Source organism: Mauremys reevesii, linkage group 2 (genome assembly GCF_016161935.1).
Source record: "Mauremys reevesii isolate NIE-2019 linkage group 2, ASM1616193v1, whole genome shotgun sequence".
Taxonomy (NCBI): Eukaryota; Metazoa; Chordata; order Testudines; family Geoemydidae; genus Mauremys; species Mauremys reevesii.
The window spans coordinates 139,889,964-139,917,759 of record NC_052624.1 but is presented as its reverse complement, the minus strand read 5'-3'; the positions used below and the strand labels follow the sequence as shown (position 1 = coordinate 139,917,759).

The 27,796-nt window shown below is 39.9% G+C and overlaps 1 long non-coding RNA gene across 1 annotated transcript; it reads right to left on the bottom strand.

Annotated features, from left to right (window-relative positions):
• Positions 1-14,013: 14,013 nt before the first annotated feature.
• LOC120399391 lies at positions 14,014-25,799 on the bottom strand. Its single transcript, XR_005595121.1, has 3 exons — positions 25,679-25,799; positions 15,112-15,186; positions 14,014-14,243 (listed from the first exon to the last, which is right to left on the bottom strand). It is a non-coding gene; the product is annotated as an uncharacterized LOC120399391 (long non-coding RNA).
• Between the last annotated feature and the right edge of the window lie 1,997 nt (positions 25,800-27,796).

The window sequence follows — 27,796 nt, the reverse complement described above, 5'->3', positions numbered from 1 at the left end:
AGCAGTTACTGGAGAACATGAAATGAAGACACAATTCACAAGGAGAGGACTGCAAGACATTGAGACTCATGCTGCAAACTACTACACCTGCTCCATCTATATAAATCTAACTGATTTATGTTTATAGTTTATTAAATACAGACTAATAATTTGCTTAGTTTATTAATTAGGAGTCGATGTGGTAAAGCCATGAGCCAGCCAGCCAGTGGTGAAAGTAGAAATAGGGACTTACCGATACAGGGCTGGGTTGGGGCCAGCTGTGTTTCCCCCAAGGGGTGGGGATGGGGGGTCAGAGCCAGCCCCAGCCTGCCTGTACCAGTAAGTGCCCTCCCCTCCCCCGCTGGCGTAGTAGCGGCAGCCGGGGGTTCTGGCAGCAGTTTAAAGGGCCCAGGGCTTGGCCGCCGCTATCACCCCAGGCCCTTTAAACTGCTGCCGGAGCCCCCGGCTGACGCTGCTACCCCAGGGCTCCGGGGGCTATTTAAAGGGCCCAGGGATCCCCTGCTTCTACTGCCCTGGCCCTTTAAATAGCCCCCTGGAGCCCTGGGGTAGCATTGGCGGGGCTCCTGTGGCTATTTAAAGGGCCCAGGGCAGTAGAGGCAGCAGGAGCCCAGCCCTTTAAATAACCCCTGGAGCCTCGCTGCTACTCCAGAGCTCCAGCAGCGGGCCTCTGGTGGCAATTTAAAGGGCCTGGGGCTCCAGGCACTGTTGGGAGCCCCAGGCCCTTTAAATTGCCGTCTGGGGAAGCCGGGCCACCCCGGTACGGTGCACCAGCTCTTGCCGGTACGCCATACGGGGGCATACTGGCTTACTGTCACCTCTGCAGCCAGCGTTTTGATGGCAATAAGGTGAAATACCACATGGCAATACAAACAAACAAATAAACCTTTTGAACAGAGAACACAGTCTCCCCACAATCAACTCAGAGGAAATAGATTGGATCGTAGGCCTAATGTAAACATTCACAAGAAAAAAAAAAGAAAATCTCAACATGCATTGTCTCATTTCATTTTGATTTTGTAAAGTTAATGCAATTTTGCAACCACCCCCTCCTCCAATGACATTTCATGGGATTTTGTTTGGTATGTGAATCAACTTTTGAGTGAAAATTTTGGCATTTTGAATTCTTTCCTAAAATAGGATATTTGTATGCTTTGACATGAAAACACTATTTCAAGAAAATTTTACAATTAGGCCAAGTGGCCTAAGAGGAAAATGGTGTATACTGTCACCATTTGTTTTTTTGGAAAATATTTGCCATTTTTGTCAGCTCTTTTTGTACAGTCTGTACCCATTCTATACATTGCCAGGTCTCACAGCAGCTCCTCTGCTTGGTTCCACTGTTCTGCCTTTTTTAAATGTAAAAGGTATCTATGGAAGGACAGAGGGGAACCTCCCACTTAGTCCCCTATAAATAGCAGTTGCTGTAGGAAGGAAGGAGGGGTCAAGTGTTGATGAAATACATTTTTCCTTTCCTATATTTATATGACTTTTCAAATTTAATGCATCTTGATATTTAGGTGAAAAATGATGCTTGTCAAAATAATTTTGTAATTAGAATGGGGGGGAAAGGATAAAAGGAAATACTTTTTTTCTAACCTACAATTTAGCCTACATTGTTGCATGATGTTGAGGCAAACTGTTTAGCAGGATTTGAAAAATATATGGCTAACAGGAATATTCAGGTTATGCCATAAATTCCTAGTTTGTGGATTTTCTTGCATTTTTCTTTGAGGTATCTAGTATTGGACATTTTTAGTAACAGGATACTGGACCAAATGGACTGGCTTGACCCAGTATACTGATTCATATATTTCCTAAGAATAGTGATAGTGGAAAAGAACAGATATCTTAGTTTAGTATCAAATCTTTGATGGTGGTCTGTCACAGGCAGTGGTCAGCTCCAGATTCTTCATAGGAAGGTGTAAATCCCTCAACATGGATATTTATGCAATGATGTGCACATTTGGGACTTTTTTCTTTTAACTTAACCTCACATAGGTTAAGTGGTTTGCTTATTTTCTGAGCATCATGCTTTCAACAAATGCTGAAAATGAAATGAAAATTTAGATATCTATTGGCATTCAGATCATTATTTAATGTTTATAATACAGGGACCGAGTCCAGTTCAGTGCTGTTAAATTGACTAAGCACTGTACAAATACATACTAAGAAAGAGCGCCTATCCCAGACAATGTACTATCTAAGGCCTCATTCCTGAAAATACATGTGTAATTTTAGGTAGGAGTTACTTTAATCTGTCCACTGGCTAAGAGACTCCACCCCTTCATGGAAAGACAATGACTTACTCACAGTTATATATGACTGTGTTATCTCCCGTCTGGATTACAGCAATATAATATACCTGGGCATGAAGCCATCATCTCTTAAAACTCTCCAACTAGTAAAGAACACTGGAATGCATCTCCTCAGACCTGTCTTCTGCTGTCTATGTTGGCTTCCCACAGAATAACAAGAAAAGCTCAATGTCTCAGTCCTTATGCCAATGGCTTGGGCCCAGCAAATCTAAAAGATTACCTTAAAGTCCTCACATGAGGACCACAGTTGGTAACTCCTCTCTTCAGGCCCAATGGAATGTTCTACTAGAAGGATAGAGATCATCTGTGCAGGAAACTGAGCATTCTTGGGGCTGATCTGCAACTTTGGATCAAACTCCCAAAAGAATTAAGAATCATCATAAACCTCACCAACTCCAAAGCACAATTCTTTGGCCTTGCCTTCTTTAACCTAACAAACACACACAAACATACCAAGATACTTCAGTTATGAAGGTGGTATGAACAGTTCATGTTGACATGAGTGGTCAACTCAAAGCCTTATCTCCTGCAAAAATACTTGCAAGATGAGGACCTAAGAAGAAAGTAATAATACACAAAGGGTTGGAGAGCAAGGACCAAGAGAGAGACAAAGACCAACATAAAATACCTGAAAAGAAAGCCTTGGAAAATTATGTGCAAAATCTGCAATACCCAACATGAGAAATATGAGTAGTCTTCATTTTTTACTGCTCCTGTGATAGGCTGTTTTGTTGCAATTGACAAAACAATTGGACTGTAGGTCTAGTAACAAGATATCAAAATAAATTCAATTAGATTTCATACAGTTGTTTACTTATTTTAGAAACACAGCATGCAACCTGAAAATAAAAATTGACATTCTGTCATTTCGGTTTATAAAAGTGAACTCAAACAAGTTACGTTCTAGTTGCATCCTCTATAGCGTATTGGCTGATGCAGTTACAGAAGAAATTAAAGATCTAAATGGTGTTTGAGAAAACTATTATCTAGATCATAAAACCTTTCCAGACAGTCATTCATTGAAACACTATAATGTGTAATCTTCCATCAAAGAAATGAGTTCAGAGCACTGAAGAAGCAGAGAGGCCTCTCCATAGATCTGTAGATATATTTATACTTAACAGTTATGAAATAATAAATGGTCCACAATGAAATGTAAGTACTTTCTGTTGTGGTTTAAGTAACTGTAATATCATCAGCACTTGCATGGGAAACAAACATTATTTGCATTTATTTAACATTTTTTATTTGTGGATTGTAAAGTGCTTTACAAACATGAAGGATGAGATTCTGTGCTTCACTGGAGCTATGTCTGTTTACACCGGCACACTGGCTCTAACTATTTAGGCCTCACAAAGCACTGCAACATTATTGCAAATATCATTACTTAACCTCAATTTATAATGGAAAGGGATGCAGTTTGCTCAAAAATTAAAGAAGAGCAAATAATTGATATTTTGATGGGTGGACTGGTAAGACCAAAAAAATACCAATCCAAAGCTGATTGTTTTTGTTTATTTTTTTCCTCACTGAAACTCAACTGCCCTTCTGCCGCCTCCAAAAAACAAACAAACAAACAAAAAAAACCCACACACAACTCCCCCCAAATTATTTCAGGTTCACTACAATTTCATTTGACCTGAAATGAATTTTTGTGTTTGTTTTGTTTTATACCATTTCTAAAATTATTAAACAAATCTAGCTCAATGTCAAAACAGTTTCAATTTGTTTAATTTATTTTTTTATTCAGCCAAAACTATATCCAGGTTAGACACTTGCCGGCAAATTGTTTTTGTTAATGTTTATTTATGGTTTATGCCAATTCAAGTTAGAGTGTGTATTTATTAGCATAATATTTTTATTAGTTCCATTAACTTCCTTCCTTTATTTCCACTTTGCATTGGAACAATCATGCAACTTCCATACAAAACAAAGTTCTGCCCCAGATTCTGATGGTGTTCTATGTATGTGGTAGTCATTTCCATACACATCCATAGCACATTTTTTATTTGTCTTTAAAATTCCATCAGCCTCCTTATGTAGTAATTTACATCCAAATACAGCCTTTTACACCCACTTTGCACCTGTTCACTCAGCGTAATGGTCACTCAGCAGTGACAGTGGAAATTCAGGACCTGTGGCTGATGTTTATTGACAGAGGTAAAAAGGACATTGAAGAATGAGAGATTAATGAATTTTTTTCTTGAGGTCATATTCAAAACTTGTTCATTAGATCTCTTTGGACATTTAGGCCAACCCAAAGAAATGAATGCCTATGTCTGGTCTTTAAATCCTTACATAGGTGCCTAGATAAATAGCCGGAAGTTAGTGGGAGCTCCTGGGTATGGTCAGGACTTTTTTTGAAAATCAAGCCACTTATTTATATACCTAAATAAGGATTTGGAAGCCTAAGATTAGGTAGCCTTGATGTGTAATCCTTTTATAAAAGCAGTAATGTTGTTCATGTGGCAATAGCAAGAGATTAAGTACATACCAGCATTATTTATTAGGGCTGTCAATTAATGGCAGTTAACTCACATGATTAACTCAAAAAAATAATTGTGGTTAAAAAATAATTGTGATTAATCTGTTTTAATAGCACTGTTAAACAATAGAATAGCATTTGAAATGTATTAATTATTTCTGCGTGTTTTTCTACATTTTCACATATATTGATTTCAATTAAAACACAAAATACAAAGGATATAAAGTGAGCACTGTATAATTATTTTTATTACAATATGTAAAAATGATTAACAAAAGGAACAGTATTTTTCAATTCACCTCATACAAGTAATGTAGTGCAATCTCTTTATCATGAAAGTGCACCTTATCAATGTACGTTTTGTTTTCTTACGTAACTGCACTCAAAAACAAAACAATGTAATACTTCAGAGCCTACAAGTCCACTCAGTCCTACTTCTCATTCAGTCAATTGCTAAGACAACCACATTTGTTTACATTTACGGGAGATAATGTTGCCCTCTTCTTATTTACAATGTCTCCTGAAAGTGAGAACAGGCATTCGCATGGGACTTTTGTAGCCAGCATTGCAAGGCATTTACGGGTCAGCTATGCTAACCATTCGTATGGCGCTTCATGCTTCCGCCACCATAGCAGAGGACCTGCTTCCATGCATATGATGCTTACTAAAAAAAAACATGTGTTAATTAAATTTGTGACTGAACTCCTTGGGGGAGAATTGTATGTCTCTGGCTCTATTTTACCCTCATTCTGCTATATATTTCATGTTATAGAAGTCTTGGATGATGACTCAGCACATGTTGATCTTTTTAAGAACACTTTTGCTGCAGATTTGACAAAACGCAAAGAAGGTACCAATGTGAGATTTCTAAAGTTAGCTACAGCACTTGACCCAAGGTTTAAGAATCTGAAGTGCCTTCCAAAATCTGAGACGGATGAGGTGTGGAACATGCTTTCAGAAGTCTTAAAAGATTAACACTCCGATGCAGAAACTACAGAACCTGAACCACCAAAACAGAAAATCAACCTTCTGCCGGTGGCATCTGACTGACTCAGAGGATGAAAATGAACATGGGTCAGTCCGTACTGCTTTGGATGGTTATTGAGCAGAACATGTTATGAGCATGAACACATGTCTTCTTGAAAGGTGGTTGAAAAATGAAGGTACATATGAATCTTTAGTGCATCTGGCCAGGGGCGGCTCTACAAAGTAGGCTGCCCCAAGCAGCGCGGAGCGCTGCGCCGCCCTTCCCCAGTCCCGCGGCGGGTCCCCTCTTCCCGCGGCTCCGGCATCCTGGGGAGGGCGTCATTTGGCTCCGGTGGAGCTCCCGCCGGCATGCCTGCGGCAGGTCCACCGGAGCCCGGACGAGCGGACCTGCCGCAGTCATGCCTGCGGAGCTCAACTGGAGCCGCTGGAAGACGGGACCCGCCGCAGGCATGACTGCGGCAGGTCCGCTCGTCCCGGGCTCCGGTGGACCTGCCGCAGGCATGCCGGCGGGAGCTCCACCGGAGCCAAATGACGCCCTCCCCAGGATGCCGCCCCAAGCGGGCGCTTGGCCCGCTGGTGCCTAGAGCCGCCCCTGCATCTGGCACATAAATATCTTTTGATCCCAGCCACAACAGTGCCATGCGAATGCCTATTCTCACTTTCAGGTGATATTGTAGACAAGAAGCAGGCAGAATTATTGCCTGCAAATGTAAACAAACTTGTTTGAGCAATTGGCTGAACAAGAAGTAGGACTGAGTTGTAGGCTCTAAAGTTTTACATAATATTTATTTTTGAATGCAGTTATTTTCTGTACATAATTCTACATTTGTAAGTTCAACTTTCATGATAAAGAGATTGCACTACAGTACTTGTCTTAGGTGAATTGAAAAATAAATTTTATTTTGTTTCTTTACAGTGCAAATCTTTGTAATCAAAAATAAATATAAAGTGAGTACTTTACACTTTTTATTTTGTGTTATAATTGAAATCAATATATCTGAAAATGTAAAAAACATCCAAAAATATTTAAATAAATGGTATTCTATTATTGTTTAACAGTGTGATTAATAGCGAAAAATGTTTTTAATCACAGGATTAATCACTTTTAATTTTTTTAATCGCTTTACTTCATCTAATCCAGCTAACAAATAAACTGGCCATTCTCAAACTGTTCATCAAATGCTTCTCAACCTTATCACTGAGCTGGCAGAAAACAAAGAGGTAGGAATATACTAATATTGATCAATGGGCTTCCCCCATCAATACAGGATCAGAAAATAACCACACCACATAGGTTGTCATTCCTAAATAACTATCTGTGGTGAGTCACACATACCAACTCTGCTGTTTCCTCCAACAAACGTGTGTCTTCATAGAGTCTTCTGTGACTACCAATACTGTACGCATCAGTATTTTTATTAGTCATAAGCTGTCTTGCTATACAAAGTGCATTTGCGGGAGGGAGGTTGTATAGGGCTGGTCAAAACTTTTCCATTTAAACTGTTTTGACAAAACAGAATTTTACATGAAAAGTGTCTACTTTTCAAGCAAAGCTTTTACATATCATCAAAAAAATAAACAGACAATAAACAAAGTTTTCAACCAAAAGCCAAACTATTTCTATTCAAAATAGAAGCACAATGTTGTAGTTAGGTGCTTTATGCTCCCATTTTACTTGACATACTGGGCTACATCTCCCATGACACAGTGTGGCCAGGACACAAAGGATGCACCTCCTCTCTCCTTATGAAGTGGAGAGAAAGCTTGGCACCTGGGAGATGTAGCCTGGCCAGAGAAATGGATCCATAAAGGAGAATGGTAATATAAGACACTAACTACAACATGGGAAACCATGGCATCATTTTGTGTCCCTGTTTTTAAATCAAGTATTTTGGCTTTCAAACAAAATTTCTTGCCTTCCCCCTAAATATTTGCTGTAGAGTCAATTTGCTGGAATCAAAACCTAGGTCACTGTGCCTCAGCATGTCACAGCTAAGGATGCCAGGTTCAGGACAAACTAGTGAGAAATAGGGGGAGACTCACTCCAAACTGGTGATTATTCTACTACAAGATATAACAAGCCAATTACAAAAGTCTAATTTGGACCTGTGCCTTGTAAAGCCAAACACTTCCAATGTAGCAGAGGATCCAAGTGTGCCAGAAGAACATCCACAAACACCTTCCCCAGAGAGTTAGGTGATCAGCCTGTAGCTCTTACATTCACTGCATGGTCCTTTGCCTTTACAAAAGTGAGATCACCATATCGTCCTTCCAGGCAGTTGGCAAGGTTCCAGTTCTTCACACCAGATGAAAGATGGCCAGAAGTGATTCCACAATAGGGTCAATAGTGCATTTTAGCAGCTCTGGGCGGGGTGCCATCAGCACTGGCTGCTCGTCAGCTTTTCAGATTACAGATGACACACTTCACTTCATCTAATGTTGGTGCATGAGTAGAAGTGTCTAGGTCCAGAACCACAGTGGCTGCCAGATTGTCCTGCTCTGAGCAAGCAGAAGCTGGAGGATCATTCAGGGCAAGGATATCTGCCAATGGGGTTCATCCATGGGTTTTAAAGTGGCCGAGGAGCCCAATTCGTGCCCTGCAGATTTTCCCACAAAAGTGACATGTGTAATCTTGGAGGGGACATAGTCATTGGCTGGACTGTTGTGCCCTTTCTTTCCTTCTTTGCCAGTTCTCTTTCTCATGAACATGTTTGTTCTCCTCAAAGTGAGCTGTGGTTTGTTGTATGGTGTAGTGCCACTGTGTTCTGTCTGTGCAGTCTTCCCAGTTTTTTGGGTTGCTGACTCCCTTTTTAAGGTGTAGAGGATCAGGTGTTCTTCTTCTCCCACCATTTGCGACAGAACCGCCCCCAACCCCACCTCGGAAGGCGTCTGTTTGTAAAATAAATTCCTTGTTAAAGCCTGGGGCTATAAGTACGGGGTCATTACAGAGGGCTGTCCAAAGGCCTGTGAATCCCCCCTCTGCTGCATTGGTCCACTTCACCATGTCTGGACCTCGGGCCTTCACCAGGTCTAGGGCAAGTGGCGAAGTGGGGAATAAAACATTGGTAATAGCCTAGGAACGCATAGACCTGCTTCTTTCAGGTCAGCTGGGGCCAGTTTTGAATCACCTCTAGCTTATTCGTCTGGGGCTTCACTATGCCCCTTCCTACAATATATCCCAGGTACCTAGCCTCTGCTAGCCCTATGGTGCATTTAGCAGGATCAGCGGTGAGGCCAGCCCACTTTAAGGTGCGCAGTACTCCCTCAACTTTCTCCAAGTGGGTTCTGAAGTCTGGCATTTGGATGATGACATCATCCAGGTATGCAGCTGCATGGCTTGTATGGGGGCACAGCAGCTTATCCGTGAGGCACTGGAATGTGGCTGGGAAAATGCTTTCTAAATATTAAAATACTGCAAGATTGTAGTTAGACAGATATTTCACCTGAGAAATCTAAATTTTAAAAAAATTCTAGATTGTGTCTCCAAAGTACTTCTCTCAGCTTTTCAGTAGGTGAGAGTAAAATTATCTGAATTGTTAGCTCAGGGATTGAGGATAAAATAATTTACAGTGATTCATTAAACTAATACTTGTGTCTTTTTCCTGGGCTGCTGTCCCATTTAAACAAAACAAATCCAGAGCTAAATCTTTCAGTGTGAAAATTCTAGGATTGCCACTTCCCTTCGATGCATGGCCAATTGAGTAGAAAGGCAGCATTTTACAGGATCATGTAACTGGAGCATTCCAGCTGACTGTATGCCAAAGTAAGAGCCAGGGCAGAATGCTTTCCACACACACTGTAGGTTATTTTACCCAGACTCCGTGAGCCATTGGATCAGATCATTTCACTTTATACAGGGCTGAGAAAAGATTAAAGTAGTAATAATGACAGTACCTTATAGTCACAATCAAAATTCCACGTTTCTTATATTAGACTTTCAGAGTGAGATTTCTCCATCCACAGCAGTTCAGAAATTCCCAGAAATTATTGTGGAAAAACAAGGATACAGCAGTATCTTAATACTTAGACAGCATTTTCCTCCAATCTGCCATTTAATTGGTATGTAATCTAATCTATGTAACATTCAAGCATGTTTTTTTTCCTACCCAGAGAAAAATGTTGGCTCATTGTTACCAATATCAATAATTTGATGGCAATGGGCCAATAGTCTCCTCTGCATAGAGAAAACACAGGGTAGGGAAAATGTAAACTTCTTGAATTCTCTGTTCATTGTTCTAACTGGAGGTTGGCCACCACCTCCCAGGAATAGAAGAGGTTTTGCCCACTCTAAACCAATAGACTTTAAGATCTGCATTGATCTTGGCAAACTCTCCTGGATACGTATGGTCTCTGCACAGATGCCCAACCACCTTTAACCCCACCGCCCTTCTCATCATCTGCTTAGCTCTTGAAGGAGACTTAGCAGAAGTTAATGCTTAGACATGGTTATTTTATGTCAGTATTAACTGCCAGTCAAGTTTCCAATGGTAAATTAGAAGAGTCTTAAGAGAAGCTAGACACAACCCTACCACTAACTCCAAACAAAGTCCCAACATACTTGAAGGAATGGGCTGCAAACATGCACAGAGGTATGAGGTGGAGATGGCATTCTTCCTCCTCTAATCCCTCTAGTGTGCTCAGATGGGACTGATGGAGAGTGGGCCATATTTTCCTTATAGGAAAAAACACATAGTAGATTCAATCCATTATACATTGGAAAATAAGTTGACCAAAGTATAAGGGAGATTCACTAGAACTGGTTGAGGTTATTTGTTTGTTTTTTTTGGCATTGAAAAGTAATTTAAAGGCAGATGATGACTTTTCATCAAATACGAAAGTTTTCACAAATAATAATTTGACAATGTTCTTTTTTATTGACAAAAATGCGAAGCCAGAAACTGAAATCCCCCAAACCCCACATTTTTTTCAAACTGAAAACAGAGACTTTTTTTACCAAAAACAAAACAAAACAAACAAAAAACCCAAAACTGTTTTCAAAAACATGATTTTTTCCCCTAAAAAAACAGATTTTTTTATTTGTAGTGAGAAGTTTCTACAAAACTAAAAATATCACTTATTTCATGTTTCTCAAAAAAAGTTGTCATTTCTAATGAACTATGACCACATTTTAACATTTAGTTACCATGACAGAATAAACAGAATTTTAGAGATTACAGGACCATTTGCTGACAGTCAAAACAGTTTATTCCTTTTCTCAAACAATGTTTCTGTCCTTCAGAGCAGTTCCTAGGAGTTATAAGAGTGTAAAAGAGAAAGTGAATTCTCAGTTATGGATTGTTGAAGAGGGGAATAGTACACTGCACCACTGGCATGTATACCTGGGAAAAAGTACATAGAATGCATATTTGTCACTGACAGCTCACTGACTTACATTTCATTCTGAGTCATTTGTCATGTCTTCTGATGCTAGTAGCAGGAAGAAGCTAGGTCTTGTCAGAAGTGTTTATGGCCAGAAGGGCTATCACAGAAAACAACAAAGCTAGCATGACATGTGCTACAGCAAACAAGCTATTCTCCCACCCGCATTCATTTGATGTCTGGTGGAAGCAGTCACTATTGTAAATTATTATTTTTGAATAATGAAAATTAAATGACAAGTATCGGTTCTTTAATTATAGAAGTTTAAGCCTTCCCCCCTCCAACACTCAGCTGAGATCATCTCTCCATTAGTGAGTCTTCTGACTATATATGTCCCAGTGGCTTATGACTTCCATGGATTAATAAATTCTAAAGCCACAAAGAATATGTGTGTGTGTGTGTGTGTGTACACACATAGATTCTTTGTTGTTTTAGAGTTCATTAATCCATGGAAGTCATAAGCCACTGGGACATTATAATTGTCCCCAGAGTAGTTAACTGTGATGGAAAAAAATTGAATTATGGTGTTAGGTAATGAACGCATAAACGAGGTGGTTGAAATTAAAAAAAAAAAACATTTCTGTTTTTCAGTCTTAAAAGTGAATTTGTTGTTTACTATTTTTTCACAATAGCTGTTAATGAAACAATTAATCTAAACATATCATTTTCTGAAACCTGGGCTTCAATAAATGGGGTACCTGTGTAAACAAAAAACAACACATCAATCATTTTCAATAAAATGTGGGGGGAGGTTTAATCAATGTTGAAAAGTTACACGGGAAACAAATATTTAAAAAATGTAGTTTCTTGCATTTTTTTTAAAAGCCCATTTTTCAAACAAAAATAGTTTTAGCAAATATTTTTGACCAGGTCTAGTAATCAAAGTGCACATCATCATGCAAATGTCCCAGATAATAAGGAAAACAAGAGAAGAAAGCCAAGGAAAATGAAGGAAGGATAGTCTTATTAACTGGGACTCCGCATGCTTTAATTCCATGTACATCCTGTTATTTAGACTTTACGCCTGAATTCCCCACATATAAAAAAACCGGTGAATTTTTGGCCTAAACTTTTTTCTCAAAATAAATAATGCAGATTTGGGTCAACTGAAACATTTTTTCAAACTCCACTGCCTTCCTTATACCCACTAATCTGGTGACTAGGGCACTCACCTAGGGTGGAGTGATCCAGGTTTAAACCTACACCCCAGAGCAAGATTTGAACCAATTTATCCCAGGTGAATACCTTGACTCTCAGGCTAGAGGCTATTCTGCAGTGGGTTGCAAGCTGTCCTGTTGAAGCTGTTCAACTTTGTATGAATAGTTAAATATTCACTGGTGCAGGAACTAGCACCCAGATATTCCCCTTCCCAGAGGGTTGTGTCCCCTATTCACCATCCTATAGAGTGATTCCCACAGGCAAACCCAATTGGGGTTAGCTGCCGCGGGGGGCACGGTTAGCTGGCGGGGGGGGGAGAGGTGGCGCAAGGTAGAAGTTTCGCCTAGGGCATGAAACTTCCTTGCACCGGCCCTGTTTACATATGTGTAATTTATTTGATGTCAATCAAGTTAGATATTCCTGCTTTGCACTGGTATGTGGAAGAGGAGAAACCAGTAAGTTTTCTATCAGTCTTTTGGTTCTGAGAGAGATACCTGTAGACTTAAAAATAGCTCTGCAAATATTTAAGATATTGATTTTACTTTTCACAAAAGGGGTTTCATAATCAAATATCTCCCATTTTCTAATGTATTACAATTTGCAAGATCTGTTATAGGGACATTTTCATGGGGCCTATGCTGGGAATGGATAAGAATTTCCTATTGGAGAACATAAAACTTATACAAGTAAAAAAGAAAATATATAATAAATGTATAATTAAATCTAAGTAAAACAAGGAAACTAATGTTACCTGAAACTTTACACACAGTGAGGGATACTTTGCATTGGAGCTATTATCCATGGAAGAAAGAATATAATATTAGCTTATGCTATATGTAGTGCCTGAAGAATAGTTAAATATAACTAAACTATAAAGACTCTGAACCAGTTTGAGAATTATATAGCCCTAAGACTGGAGTTCTCTTGCAGCTGGAGTTCTCTTTTGATTCTTTGGAATGTGATTTGATATTGCTCAGGCATTAGAGTCTGAATAGCAGTATGTATTACATTTGTCTTTATGCTGCAAGCTGCATTTTCTGTGTTTCTGTCACTTTTATTCTAGATCAGAAGGGAAAAAATGCTAACAGTGGCTAAAATATATATTTTTCCTTTGATATAAAGCAGCTAAATAATGGATACAATATGATTTGTTAACTCAAGGCTTGAATCATGAAAGGACCTTTGTCTAATTTAGCTTCAGGTGAGTGAATCAAGGTGCATATTATATGCATTATCAAGAAGAAGCAAGCTGACATTTGAAGGTCAGATCATAAAGGGCAATAACAGAAAGAGAGGAATAATTATGCATTATTTTTAAACACTGAATGAGAAAAAAGTTCTTATTTAAACAAGAGTCATGATAAGCTATGCTATAATAGCTAAAGAAAGGAGAAAATTGATTCAATGTCAAAACATAGGGTACTATTCATATATTACTCATACACTATATTTTAATATGAGTCTAATGCAGTGTTCACAGAAACAATGGTATAATGGTAATTTAAAACATAGATTGGGGGACAGTGATTCGGCGATCTGCAAGGGGCATCTATTTCTTTCTTATTAAAGTAAATCCCTTTGTTCTTATATTTGAATATGGAATAATATGTCGTTTAAGGTTTCTCTTACAATGCTAACAAACTACAAAGAAGCAATGGGATCAGAACTTTCTTTTATTTATTTACTTACTTAAATCTCCTATAAGTAGCTTTTAATAGCTGTTTTACAGTGTGAACAATGACTAGACACTCATAGGTTCAACAGAGGGCAGTGTCATTTTTTCTGTTGCGAGTGAATCAGCTACTCTTCTCCTGGCTTGAGGGTGACGCAAATGACGCAGGACCGGAGGAGAATGTTTTGTGGCAGATATAAGGATGGTTGGTGAGGAGTGGATCATGGATGCAGGGTGTCTTGAGGCCCTGGTAGAAGCAAGAGAATTGGAGAAATGAATATTGGGATACACTTACTGCTTCAGCTAACAGGACCCAATAGCTGAAGCACATTAATCAGGTGCCCAAGTCACATGCTTGGTGTGCTACTAAGTGCTGTAGCAAAGCAAATGTTGGAGTAGCTCAGTGTACCCTAGGCACCCCACAGCAGGGCAATGGTTGGAATATATTGCCAGTAATCCACAGGTGTAAGCTACAAATTTCCGTGTGCCACACACAACAAAAATGCCAATATGGGGCAGGAAGCAGGAAGAGTTGTTGCTCCACTCCCATTCATGCATCAGTCAGCAGAGATGGATGGCTATGCAGTGGGCAGTATGCTGCAACTAGGGCTGGTTGAAAGTTTTTTCCAAAACTTTGATGGAATATTGAGTTTTCAACTCAGTCAAGTTGCATAGAAAGTGTCTGATTTCCTTGAAAATTTTAGATTATGTCAGAAAATCAACAGTTTTTTTGGAGTTTTGGCTGTTTTTGGTTGCCAAAACCAAATAGTTTTTTTTTTTTGACAAAAAAGTAAATTGTCTGCAGAAAAACATTTCCCAAAAAGCTCTAGCTGCAACATATACATGAATGTCACAAATTATACTCCAATCAAGGTATTGGAGAGATCGAGGAGGCATTCAGCCTCTCAGAGAGAGCTTCATTCTCAACCTTGCACCTTTTGAACTTATTTGCACTTGCAGCAAGTCGGTGTAAAATACTACCAATCAGAAAGCTAATACTTTGCACATATGTAAATGACCGCAAATGGTGCAACACAGTGGAGAATTAAACTGGGGGAGTTCTAACCTGATTGAACCACTTTACCAAAGCTCATAAATTTGATAAGTAATGCTACCTTTCAGGAAGGATTTTAATGGAACTCTGTCATTGTAGATCCTTTAGCTTTTCCTCCACCCCTCTTGTGGTAGGACTAAAATAGTAAACAAACAAACAATGTAGGAAAAAAATATACTAGTGCATTAAACAGGCATAGACACTTGACTTTGAAGTTGCTGAAAAGAAGAATGTAGTGGTTTGTGGAATGTGACAGCAAGAATTGGCGTGTTTTCCTGTTTACTTTTTTGTAAGGAACTGAGTTTTGCAGACATTCACTTGAGCTACTGATTAAGAAAGGTAAAGTTGCTGATATAAATGCTACACCAAAATGGGGATGAGAATAGATTCAGTAGCACTTCCCTTTTGGATGACTATGGCAGTCTATGAACACAAGATTTTCAAGTCATTGTTTGTACTAGGCCATGTTTCTGAATGAGAGCTAAATGTTCTTTGAGATGACAAAACATTTCTTTACATTACCTGTTTAAGATAAGGCAGTGGTTCCCAAAGCGGGGTTCCCCAGGACATAGGTTATGTGGGCATCTGTCCCTTGATTAGGTTACTTAAAGTGAAAATAAAGGTGATGCAATAACTTATAATAATTACAGATGGTTTACTTTTGGTTCCTTTGAGTCTTATTTTAATTACATTTTTTTTAAATAAAAATAACATGAAACTTAAGTATAAAAAATGAAAGGGGCCAGGGAAATCTCATCAGATGCTAAAGGATCCTTGGTGGAAAAAAGTTTGAGAACCACTGAACTAAGCTACTTTAATGATTGAGATTAGGAACTATTTGTGCACCAGGAATTAAGCCGTTGATTTTTCTTCTTGCATGTGTTTCTTTCTTTTCATAGAAACAAGCAGCACTGCCATACAACACGAGAGAGAATTGTTTGCAACTTTTAGGCACATTCCATTATAAGTGTTATATAATTCTAAATTTAATTAGAAAAAAATAATACTCTAGCCCGGTTTACAGGAGAAACCTAAAGCGTGAACTGAGAAGTGATGGCTTACTGAGTCTGCAGATAGAAAAATAGCACAAAAGAGTTATGAGCTTTCCAATTCATCTCAAAGGACATTAATTCTGAAACATACGTTATGACATTTAAATGTTAACATTTCTGCTGTGCTGCTCACAGGGGAATGGGAAACTACCTGAGGAAGGGGGAGAGAGAGACAAGTGAACTGATTGTTCTGGGTTGGGAGACAGGAGCTATTGAGAAGGCTGGCAGGAAAGAGGGGTAAGCATGAAGAAGCTGTATCTTAAGAAAGGATAAAACTGCCAAGAGGTAAAAGGAAGTTACTGTTTCCAATATGCAGGATAGAATTCACCTGATCCCTCGTAAATTGTTCCAAAGATCAATTACCTTCTCTGTTAAAAAAATTACATATTATTTCTAATCTAAAATTTGTCAAGCTTCAACTTCCAACCATTGGATCATGTTGTACCTTTCTCTTCTAGATTGAAGAGTCCATTATCAAATTTTTGCTCCTCATACAGGTACACATAGACTCTAATCAAATCAACCCCTAACCTTCCCTTTGTTAAGATTAATAGATTATGCTCCTTAAACCCATCACTGTAAGATATACTTTCCAATCCTTTAATCATTTTTGTGGCTCTTCTCTGAAGCCTCTCCAATTTATCAACATCCTTCTTGAATTGTAGACACCCAAAATCAGTGGTGAGCAACCTGCGGCCTGTTAGGGTAAGCTGCTGGCAGGCCACGAGACAGTTTGTTTACACTGAGCTTCTGCAAGCACAGCCACCCACAGGTCCAAGTGCCTGCAGTTCTCCGTTCCCGGCCGGCCAATGGGTGCTGCGGAAGTGGCAGCCAGAACGTGTCTGTGGCCTGTGCCAATTCCCACAGGTCCGCTTGACTGGGAACGGTGAACAGTCAATGTAAACAAACCGTCTTGCAGCCCGCCAGCGGATTACCCTGATGGGCCGCGTGCAGCCTGCAGGCCACAGGTTGCCCACCACTGCTCAGAGTAGACACAGTATTCCAGCAGCAGTTGCACCAGTGCCAAATATAGAGAAAAAATAACTCTCTACTCCTAACTTGAGATTTCCCATTTATGCATCCAAGGACAGAGAAGAGACAAGACTGGTGTATTCAGAAAAGGAAAAGCAAGCATAGAAGAGAGTTAATTAACACTCTTGATATGAGAACAGTGGGAAGTTCAGGCTCTTCACATAAAAACACTAAAATGGGGATGAATTAAATCTTAAAGTCCTCTGTTTTATCCCTTTAGGCAACGAGAGTAGTGCAGAATAAGTAGTGCAAATTTTTGCCCAAATTATTTAAAATTAAAATATTTAAAGAAGGCTAAGAGGTCTTCTTTGAAAGAACAGCAGAGTGTGGACTGAAATACATTTAAACATTATTTTGAAGTCTGCAGAGATTTCTGGGCCGGGGTTAATCAAAATTGTATATAATCTCAAGACCTCATGAGGTTGATTTTATATTGCAAGATAGGATTATTTGTTGGTGTCATGTACTTGGATAAATGCTTGAACATATGATGATAACTCAATCTTGATTCAATCTTTTTTTGCATTGCATTCAACCATTACATCTGTAAGAGAAGGTAGGGTATTCACACCCTACACACGTTTGTACAAAGTATGCCTTGAAAGTATCATTTGAAATTTGCTGATCAGTATCATCCTGATAAAATATGTGTGGCAACATTGTATGTGAAGTTAGAAGATTCCACTGAATGGTATTACTAACACATGTTGCAAACTGATTTTGGCAAACAGATCGGTCTCAAACAAATGCATTTAAGCAGTAAACAGATTCTTCAAGCAGGATGGGAAACAAAGGAAGCTCAAGCAGGTGAGAAAAAAAAAAGCTTCCACATAAACCTTTTGTCTTCTGGTACCCAGTTGGAAATGTTCATTCAAGAGGAGGACTGAAAGTATAAAAATGGGGGACAAACATCCCAAGGGACACATCCCACCTCTCTCTGCCCACTAATATACTGCAGTTGAAGGGACAAATTAAGCAGCCATTGAACTAAGGGAGAGATCCCGACCTAAGAAGTTTGGTCAGTAAAACGCTGAAAACTTTGCTTTGAATTTAACATAGTTTGTTAAGTTAGGCACCAGTTGCATTTTATCTGTATTTTTTGTAACTATTTCTGACTTTCATGCCTCATTACTTGTACTCACTTAAAATTTATCTTTGTAGTTAATAAACTTGTTTTATTGTTTTGTTTAATCCAGTGTGTTTAAATTGAAGTATCTGAGAAACTCCATTTGGGGTGGCAAGTTTTGTGCATATTATTTCTATTAAGGAAATAACAGTTTTCGTATAATTGGTGTTGTCCAGGAGATGGCTGGGTACTACAGGACATATATCTCTAAGGGAAAATCTTAGACTGGGGATGTGTTGGGATCAGCTTAACCAAGGCTGCAGCTTAACCAAGGCTGGTGAGAGCCTTGTGTGGCTGTCAGGCTGCAGTTACACATGAGCACTCAGCTTTTCATGCTGGAAGGCGGTTTGTGAGCAGCCCTGGTGAGAGCTGCTTCAACCAAGACATTGCAAGGCACCCAGCATTGCACAGCAAGGGTGACAGCTGCTCACTAGTCTAGTTAGTACCTGGGTATGTTGCAACATCATACTATCACTGAAACATTCAAGATCATTACATTCACACTGCATAAACACACAGGCAACTGCTATACGCTCCTCCCCTCCCCTAGCATCCTAACAAACAGCAGCTTTGCTTCTTTGCTTGTTCAGTTTAACAGCCTTTAGTAGACTGACATGTTGGATAATGGCATTTTGAATACTTTGGAAGTAACCGGATTTTCCCCATACATACTCTGCAGAAACTTGTGTGCCAATGAGATAGTCTCACGATTTCATTTACAAGATGCTGAACACTAATCACAACACACTCTGGTGGACAGAGCACTGGACTGGGAAGAAGACAACCTGGGGCAAGTATCTCTGCCACTGACCTGCAGTAAATCCCTTTGCCTCTGTTTTCCCTCCCACCCTTAGTTAGCCTTGAAAAAATACATAAACTCTGAGATGGAGACTTTCTTAGTACATGCCTGTATAGCACCTAGCAAAAGGAGGCCCTGATCTCAGTTGGGAGCCTCTAGGTTCTGCTCTAATACAAATGATAACATTGGATTTATTTACTTTGATCCATCACAGTATTTTTACTTCCCACTCTAACCAAAGCTTCATAATAGCAAGCACACAGGTCTATATTTGCATATCCTTGGATCAATTCCTGTTTGTTGAAGAACACATTTAACAAAAGCACTAGATAAATAATCCTCATATATACATTTCATATGCTAATGTCTTTGAGATATTAGTCAGATTTCACCAGAAGAAATCTGCTTGCTTATTTTTTGGGTGCTGCTTTCAGAAATAGCTTCCTTAGGCATTTCATTCTGTAAAGAACTAGCATGCCATTGGGAGAGCCCTTTCACCATGAGTTCAGAGTGCTCATGAACTAATGTAGTATATGGGCCTGATCCCTGTATATTGCAGAAATTTCTGTTGGGCCTGATTCATCTCCATGTACCTCCAGTTCTATGCTGGGATAACTACACGGGGGGACTGGAAGCTGCTTGTGAGGCCAGCAACATAGTGAAAGTGAAAGGATGAAATGTCTCTCTTCACATTTTCTATCTTGACCATTTTCTATCTTGCTCTTCGACATCTCCTTTGCTGCTGTTTTACTATTTCTCTTTTCATTTTGAACACATGCTACTGCATACAGTGAAATAGATTATTACAATAGTGCTAAATATGCAGAGACAGATCTTCTCCCCTGATCATCACTCCAGTGTTGCAAAAGGAGCAGAAATCTCCCACAAACCACTAAAATGATTGTTTCCCCAGTGTCCTGTTTCTGTTCCACAGTGAGCACAGCAGAGAATCTGTCTTGGAATATATTTCTCATCAAGTTATTAATAAAAAGGTAGATATTAAATAACCCAAGATGTTCCCTCATAAACGAGCTCCAGCCAGAATCAAAACTTATCTTTCTTACAAGTGAAACTTAAATAATCAGGAAAGCACATGCCAATCTATCCTCCGCAGGGAGAAGAAACCATGTCTTTGCAACCCTTTTGGTGCATCTGTCTCTGCTTCAGTTTCTTACCTTCTTCAAGATCTTCCCTAGACAGCTAGGGGAGGGTATTAGAAGCACTCTGTGCCATTTTTCTACCCACATTAATCCATTTTAATACATGCAGAAATCCTGAGCACTACAAACTACTGTAGATTCCAGGATTTTCTTTAAAAAAAAATGTAGGTGAGACTATCCATACATCTTTCACAGAACGCATAAAAATACAACTAGGTCACTTAGTGTCAAGAACCACCTATAATTTATTATTTGTAGTGCCTACGATCAAGGCTTCATTGTGCTGTACATGCATAGAATGAAAAGACAGACTTTGCTCCAAAGAACTTATAAGCCTTCCATCTCAATAGGCTGCCATTATGTTTAGTAAGCTCTCAGGAATCACATATGTCAGGAGAGTCAGTACAGCTCTTTTTATTAATTGCAGGAGCATTCAGCTCAGTCTCATTCCACCTGGGATCCCTAAAATATCTAGTTCACATTTGGAAACTTAACAGACACATTAAATGTATGTAATTTGCATTGTCAGACCAACACCACGAGTTATTCAGAGTCTGTGCACAGATAGTGCACTTCCCATATAGTGTTTCAAGTGGGGGTTGGGAGATGAGCTATCATCCAAACAGACATAGCTGCATGGGAGCCAGTCATTTCACAGCTACTGAACCTGAACTTTGAAAGTCATAGTTCAGACTGAGCATTCACTTTAGTTTCAAGGGTAGTTTGCCTCAATAATAATAATAATATTACACTTGCTCTGATTTATGAACTGTGCACACATATAGACTTTGTTGTAAGAGTAATTTACAATGTAAGAAGGGTAAAAGTGATATTGGTACAATGTGTTCTGTTCACACATTAAGCAAAGAATTGCTTTAAAAGTATTAAGCACAATGGTATTGAATGCAAATATAGAGTAAAAATAATGAATGTATGGAGAAAGCTTTACATATTAATTGCAATGTTCTTTGATACTTCATATGGGAAATGTAGAATATATTGTTATGGAAAGTTATTCAAGAACAAAATTGTAATATTAAAAGAAAGAATTTCATCAGTTCTATCTGGGAGACAGTGATCTATGCTGTATCACCAACATATGAGCTAATGAAAAAGAAAGAGGAAAGAAGAATGCATCTGCTTTGGGAAGGTTGGCTGGGGGAAAAGTGAACTAATGATCTTACATTTCTTCTGCCTTTCATTTGTTTGGATGGTTATAACATGTTTGATTAACTGTATTAATGGTATGATCCTGTAAGATACTGAGCACCTCTAATGTATTACCCCTTTGTCAGGTCTAACTAAGTGTAAAATAATTTGGCCCATTCATGTTCTGATTCAAACTTCTCATTGACTGTATAAGCAACAGGATCTCACCACTGAATGGCAAGAAAATAATTTAGCTCAGTGATCCCCAAACTTTTTAGGTTATGCCCCCAAATGCCTGTCCATACTCCTCCCTCCCCTGGGAGCCGTGGTTGGGAGCGAGGCCAGGAACTGAGGTTGGGGCCAGGTGCGGAACTACGGCTGAGCTGGGAGCCAAGAGCCGAGTCTGGGGCTGCAGCCAGGACCAGAGCAGAGCAGGGCTGGGTGGTGCTCCCTTCCCCACCCCTGTTGAGGCTGGCCCGGGACCCACTGCACTGCCCACAGTTTGGGGATCACTGGTTTAGCTGTTTAACACATACCACCACCAGAATGTGATTTAGGATAGGAGTGAAGACATTCTCCAGGCAATTTAAGCTGCAGGTGCAATTTTAGAGTCTTACAGTATAGTTATTGGAACTGGGTTTTGGTGAAGACATTAGGGTTAATGCCCCATCTCTTACAAAAATTGCCACAGATCAGTGATTCCAAAACTGTAAACCAGGGACAACAACTATCAGAGGAGAAACGCTGATCACATGGTGCTGGCTTTTCCTTCTTGTTTCTGAATGCTAAACTGCACCAGAAACAGATAAAAATATCAAATTTTCCTAACATTAATTTTGGGAATTATAAAGTGAAGAATTCCATAAAATGTGAGGAATTCATTTAATTGATGCAGGTATGTTATTTGATCACCAATGGGAGAGTGATTGTGAAGGGATGGGGAGGTGATCCATGAGATTATAAATGAGGACGAGAAGGGACACATAAGATAATATGTAAAGTTTTCAAAAATTGCTAAGTGACTTAGAAGCCTGAGTCGCATTAACTTTCAATGAGTTGCTTAGGTGCTTCTGAAAATTTTACTCACTCTCTCCTACCAGGATGTGATGCACACCATAAAAAATGTTTGTGAACCCTTGTGAGGTTCTGAGGGCAGTGTTCTTTTCACAATATTGACTTGTAAATAAGGTGAAATTGAGTCAACACCACCTTGAGCACCTGGATTGAAGCGAGTTGTGGCTGCATTCTATCATTATGTTGGCTTTGTCAGATACAATTTTGTCATTTCCAGAAGTACTGTTTTTAGGGCAAGATGGGTCAGTGCTTTAAAGTAAGATGACACTGAAGTTTTAACTGGTTTGCTGGTATAGCAGGCAGGAACATTATTTGATCTCCTCTCACAAAAATGTTAGTACTTTGTCGGTAACCATCTATGCATATGTACATAGACAGACACTGCAGGTAGTGTAATAGGCTTCCATCCCCACTACCTGTTGCAGTTGGGCGTGGGTTGAGGGAGAAACTGAGGGAATGAGACTTGAAACAGTGTTCTTTTGGGAAAGCAGTACTGTCTAGAGGAAGGGAACCCTGCTGTGTGAAGGCCCTGGCTGCATTAAAGTTCATCATATTTTTAGAGAATGTGGCTTTACCTCATTCCTACAGATACCCTTGAAACTACAGTATTATAGATATTACACACACACACAAAACCATGTTAAAGAACATTATTAAGGTAGCAAAGTCAAGCACTCAAAAGTTAGGAACAGAATTAAAAGTTGTCCCTTCTCTTTATCCCCTCGACACTACTTGGGTACTGCCAGGGGGTGGGGATGAGAGGAAACAGAGAGTGCAAGAGTGTGAGGCCCTCTGCAGTCAGTTCCAGTGCCAGCCATAACGTTCCCTTGCAAACAATGTATTTGAAATATGAATGAAATCTACTTAGACACCAAAGTGCACTGATTAATTTGAATCTGATCTATAACTCAAACAATTTCTACCATGAACAGCTGTTACAGGAAAAGTCCTTCTAAATCCCCATCACCTTGGCTAGAACATGATCAGTTGCTCTGTGGGGATGGTGCATGCACAGTCTGATCAGGATTTGAAGCTGTGAGGGGCTGGAACATGCTCAGCAAGGATGGATTCTTCAGAGTTTTTAGCTGCTCAACTCTAAGAAGTCTCTATTGGGCATGTGCAAACTGCTATTTAGCAATGGTTTCTAACTTGGCCAAATTCAGGCAGATTTTCACTAGGATGGTAAAAGGCACATCCCTGGCATAATAAAGGCCAACCCCCCTGCACAATTTCAAGTCCTTGTTCCAAAGCATCAGAGTGCTAGAGCTGGTCAAAGAAAAGGTCTGAGGAATTTATCTCAGACAAAATGTATTTTTCCCTAGCCTCATTCAGAGACGTGGCTTTGTTATTTTTTCCCCACATAGTGGCAGAGACACCCATTATGGAAAATTTCAGCCCAACCAGATAAACTGCTGCATACTTGTAAGCAACTGAAAATAGGGGCACACAAAGGGAAGTGTCAGACAATCTTAATAGGATGTGCTACCAGCTCCATCTACACACACATGCACGCGCACACACAGAGCAGTGCTACCGCTCTGGGATTGCTGCTACCTCAGTTTCCCTTCATGGAGGCTAGTTTTCCCAAACCATCCTACATGGTTTGTTTGCTGCAGTAACTCGCCCTCCAGCTAAATCATAGAAGAAAAGTCCATCATTTCCAGGGTATGAACGTCCTAACACATACATATGACTTCAACTCCAGTCTCAAGCGAGGCACAGTGCTTGATTCTTGAGGGCATATCTTCTCTTTCTAAAGACCCTTCAACCCTTTCTGGGCTCTGCTTAGTCTCTGCCTTTTTTACAGTACTCTGTCTTGGAACTGCTCTTGCTGGAGTTCCTCTCTGTTTTGTTTTTCCCCCTCAGAGCTAACCCAGGGGCTTCCACAGCAGCCTCCTCGCAAAACTTCACATTTCTCCCTTCAACTGAGCTTCTGTCAGCTTTTATAAGGGCCAGATGCTCTTCATCAGGCCCTAAAGCCTCAACTGAGAGATAGCAGCCAACTGCTCACAGGACCATCTCCCCTTAAAGGGGCCAGGCATCCTGTGACAACATGTATCAATAGACAGACAGAAACACCCTCCTCTTCTTCCCCCCCCCCCCCGCATATATACACCGTCTAGGCCTTAAATCATGTCTCTTTACAATGATAATCAATCCTAAATCTTTATTTTACCCAGTCACATTCAGGTACCAATGTGATTTTATGTTTCGCTATATCAGCATAAAAAAGACCATTTGCAATGTCAGTGTGTAACATGGCTCCATGACCAAATTTACACACTGACAAAGGTCTTGACATTGTGACCAGATGGCTAATAGTTGGTTAGTGAAATGCCATTTATTGCAAACACTTACAAGCTCATGCTTTATTAATCATTGTAATTGAGCATTAACTTTTGTAATATTGTGAAATCTAATTGTTTGACTGCTGGACTAATACTTGACAGTGCTTTGAAACACATATCATAAAAAGTACCAGTTGATACGATAGAATTGAATTTATTGTTGTGATATTATTTATCACAGTTAATATAACTAACAGGACTTTTATGTCAAGTAGATTTATTAAAGGAATCAAATCCCCAGGACCCCAGTGTGATCCCAGTTACAGAAGGACAAATCTGGAGTAAGTAACTCCATTAATGGTGATGGATACTAGCATGGCTATCATTTATAATCTTCTAGTTCAATCTTAAAAATGATATTCATTTCAAACCATGAAGAAAACAGGATTTATGGATATAGTATTTTTTTTCATTTTCTAAATATATTGTGTTGAGTTATACTCACTAAGTACACTGTCTATATGCTACCTAGGTCAAGAAAGGACATAAAATAAGGGATAGAAAGAAGTAATAGTGCAGGCAAAGTAAATTTGTCATATTAATTAATTTACAATAAATAGCTATTGTTTTAAACTTACTTCCTGACTTGACATATCTGAGGTAGCTAGATTACAATAGTAAAAGAAACATACCTAGTAAGGAAGGAGAGTAGAGTGCTATCCCACTACATTTAAAAAAAAAGAAAGAAAGAAAAAAGATATATCCATTACTGAGAGGTTGTGTGGGACCATGTCTCAAGAGTTTGGGGAAGATGGCTGAAATATTTCTTATAAAACTGTCCCTCATTTAAACAAAATACAAAATAAAACAATAATAAAAACAAACAACAAATCAACCACAACTTATCAGGACATGAGAGGGGTCAAGGATCAAGACTTTTATCCTTACTTGTATTCTTTAGGCAAACATGGTCTGTTACAGAATGAATCTTGATCATTCCACGTCTTGGGCAGTTCCTTCTTCTCTGACTAAACAGCCCCTTGGTTCCTGCAGCAATGCTCAGCTTCATCTGTAATGAGAAGTCAATGGAAAAGGGCCCAGATCCTCAATGGTATTTAGGCACTTAACTCCCATTGATTGATATCTTTGAGGTTCAGGGCCAAACTGTCACTAGATATCCGTAAAGCCAGGTAGAATGGCTTCAGATCTCCTCCGCTGGTTGAGTGAGGATGCTTACTAGAAACACAGCAGCAGGCATGTAGAGATCAGCGAGAGCTGGTGAAGGGGACATTTTCATTTTAGCACCAGGCCTTGCTCCTATAATTTGTAATGTGCTGAAGAGGATTAAAAACAGGGAAATTCCCTCATTTAAGATCCCCTGTGCCCATCTGGTATAGGAGCAAGAGAAAAACCAAACAATTCCTGTCTTAATATAGGAGAGTTCTGAGGAAATTTTTGAACACTATTTCAAAGTTACAGTACATGGGGGGGATATAGTTAAACAAAAATCTCCTCAGTGCTCCAGGGGCCCTTGAAAATAAGTCAAATCTGCTGGGAGGGGGAGGAGAGTGGAAAGGTTTAGCAAAGGCCCCTCAAATTGTTGTGTTTGCTACATAAACCAACAAAATATATTTTTACATTAACATAGCAATTCATATATCACTAGGCTCATTAGTCTGGGCAGTCCTTTTGAAACTCAAGAATATCACTTTCACATCCCAGAAGAAAAGGAAAAACATTTGCTCCTTTTCCAGTCCTGCCAGAAGACCTACCATTTCCTATACATGCACTACCCACATTCACTCACAGTGGCTATATCCCCCCTCTACTGATTGCATCACACAGTGGTTTGTTAGACCGCTGCTGATTTTGAATTAACTGGCAGAGTAAACTCACGTATGTAGGTCTAGAGGTTCTGGATGTAATCCCTGCTGCTGACAATCCACCAATAATTATTGTGTTTTAGAAAACATCCATTGTCTTCTCAACCCACTCACACACCCCATTATGGACGAGTGAGGGAATTGACAAGGTCACTCTGTTTCCCCTGGATTCTAGCTAAGGAAGGGGGAGGCTATTGTAAGCATCTCTTTTCCCCTGAAGTTGAGACAGATAGATATGACAGGTTCTCTTTCCCTATCTGGCCAGCAGGAGGACAATAGAAGGAAGGAAGGCAGCTAGGGGACTCCCAGCTTCAATTCCCCCTCAGAGCTAAAAGTTCCACCTACTGGCAGGAAAGTTTACAGGTCAATAAATACCCCCCACAAGCTATGCAGCAAGTTCTATTCTTGGGGAAATTCTGTGCCACTGCGCACACACAGAATTCATGTCCTACACAGAGGTTTTTTTCCCTCCACAGAATATAAATTCTACTGGAGATGTGATTTCTCCCATCAAGGGCTGCTGTGGCACCAGAAGAGAGGACAGCCAGACAGTAGAGGGGCTGTGTTCCTCACAGTGGAGCCAAGTGAGGAGGCACAGGATGGACAGAGCCAGGCATATAGGGCTGCTGGGGGGGAATCATAGACTGGGGTTCAGAAGGGTTAGTGGGGGGATAGACTGGGGGTGTGGACTCAGGACCTAGTGGGGTGAAAGCACTGAGCCAGAGGATGAATGGGAGGTTGCAGGACCACATGGGGATTGAGGGGATGTGGGTCCAGGCCACATGGAGACAGGAGAGGGGGCCCTACAGGGACACACAGTGACAGAGGCAGACATGCCTGACCAAACTGGGGAGACTAGGGCTCTGCTAGGGTCTACATGGGGGAGGCTCTGCAACTCCCTAACAATCCTTCTCCCCATGAAAACAACAAACACCCTGTTCCATATTTCTCCCACCCACACCCAGCAATCCATCAAGTTCACTCCCAGGTTCCTTGCAAGTAAATACTTTCCTCTCCCTCAGCTGCTGCATTGCCCCTGATTCTTCCAAGCCTTTGCACTGCTTCTGCAGGGTGTGGGGATGTTTATGTATTGTAGTTTAAATGAATTATTCAAAGCTCTGTATTAACATGCCTAGTAAGGAATCTATTTGTCAAAGAAATGAATTCTGAATCTTTTTTTTCC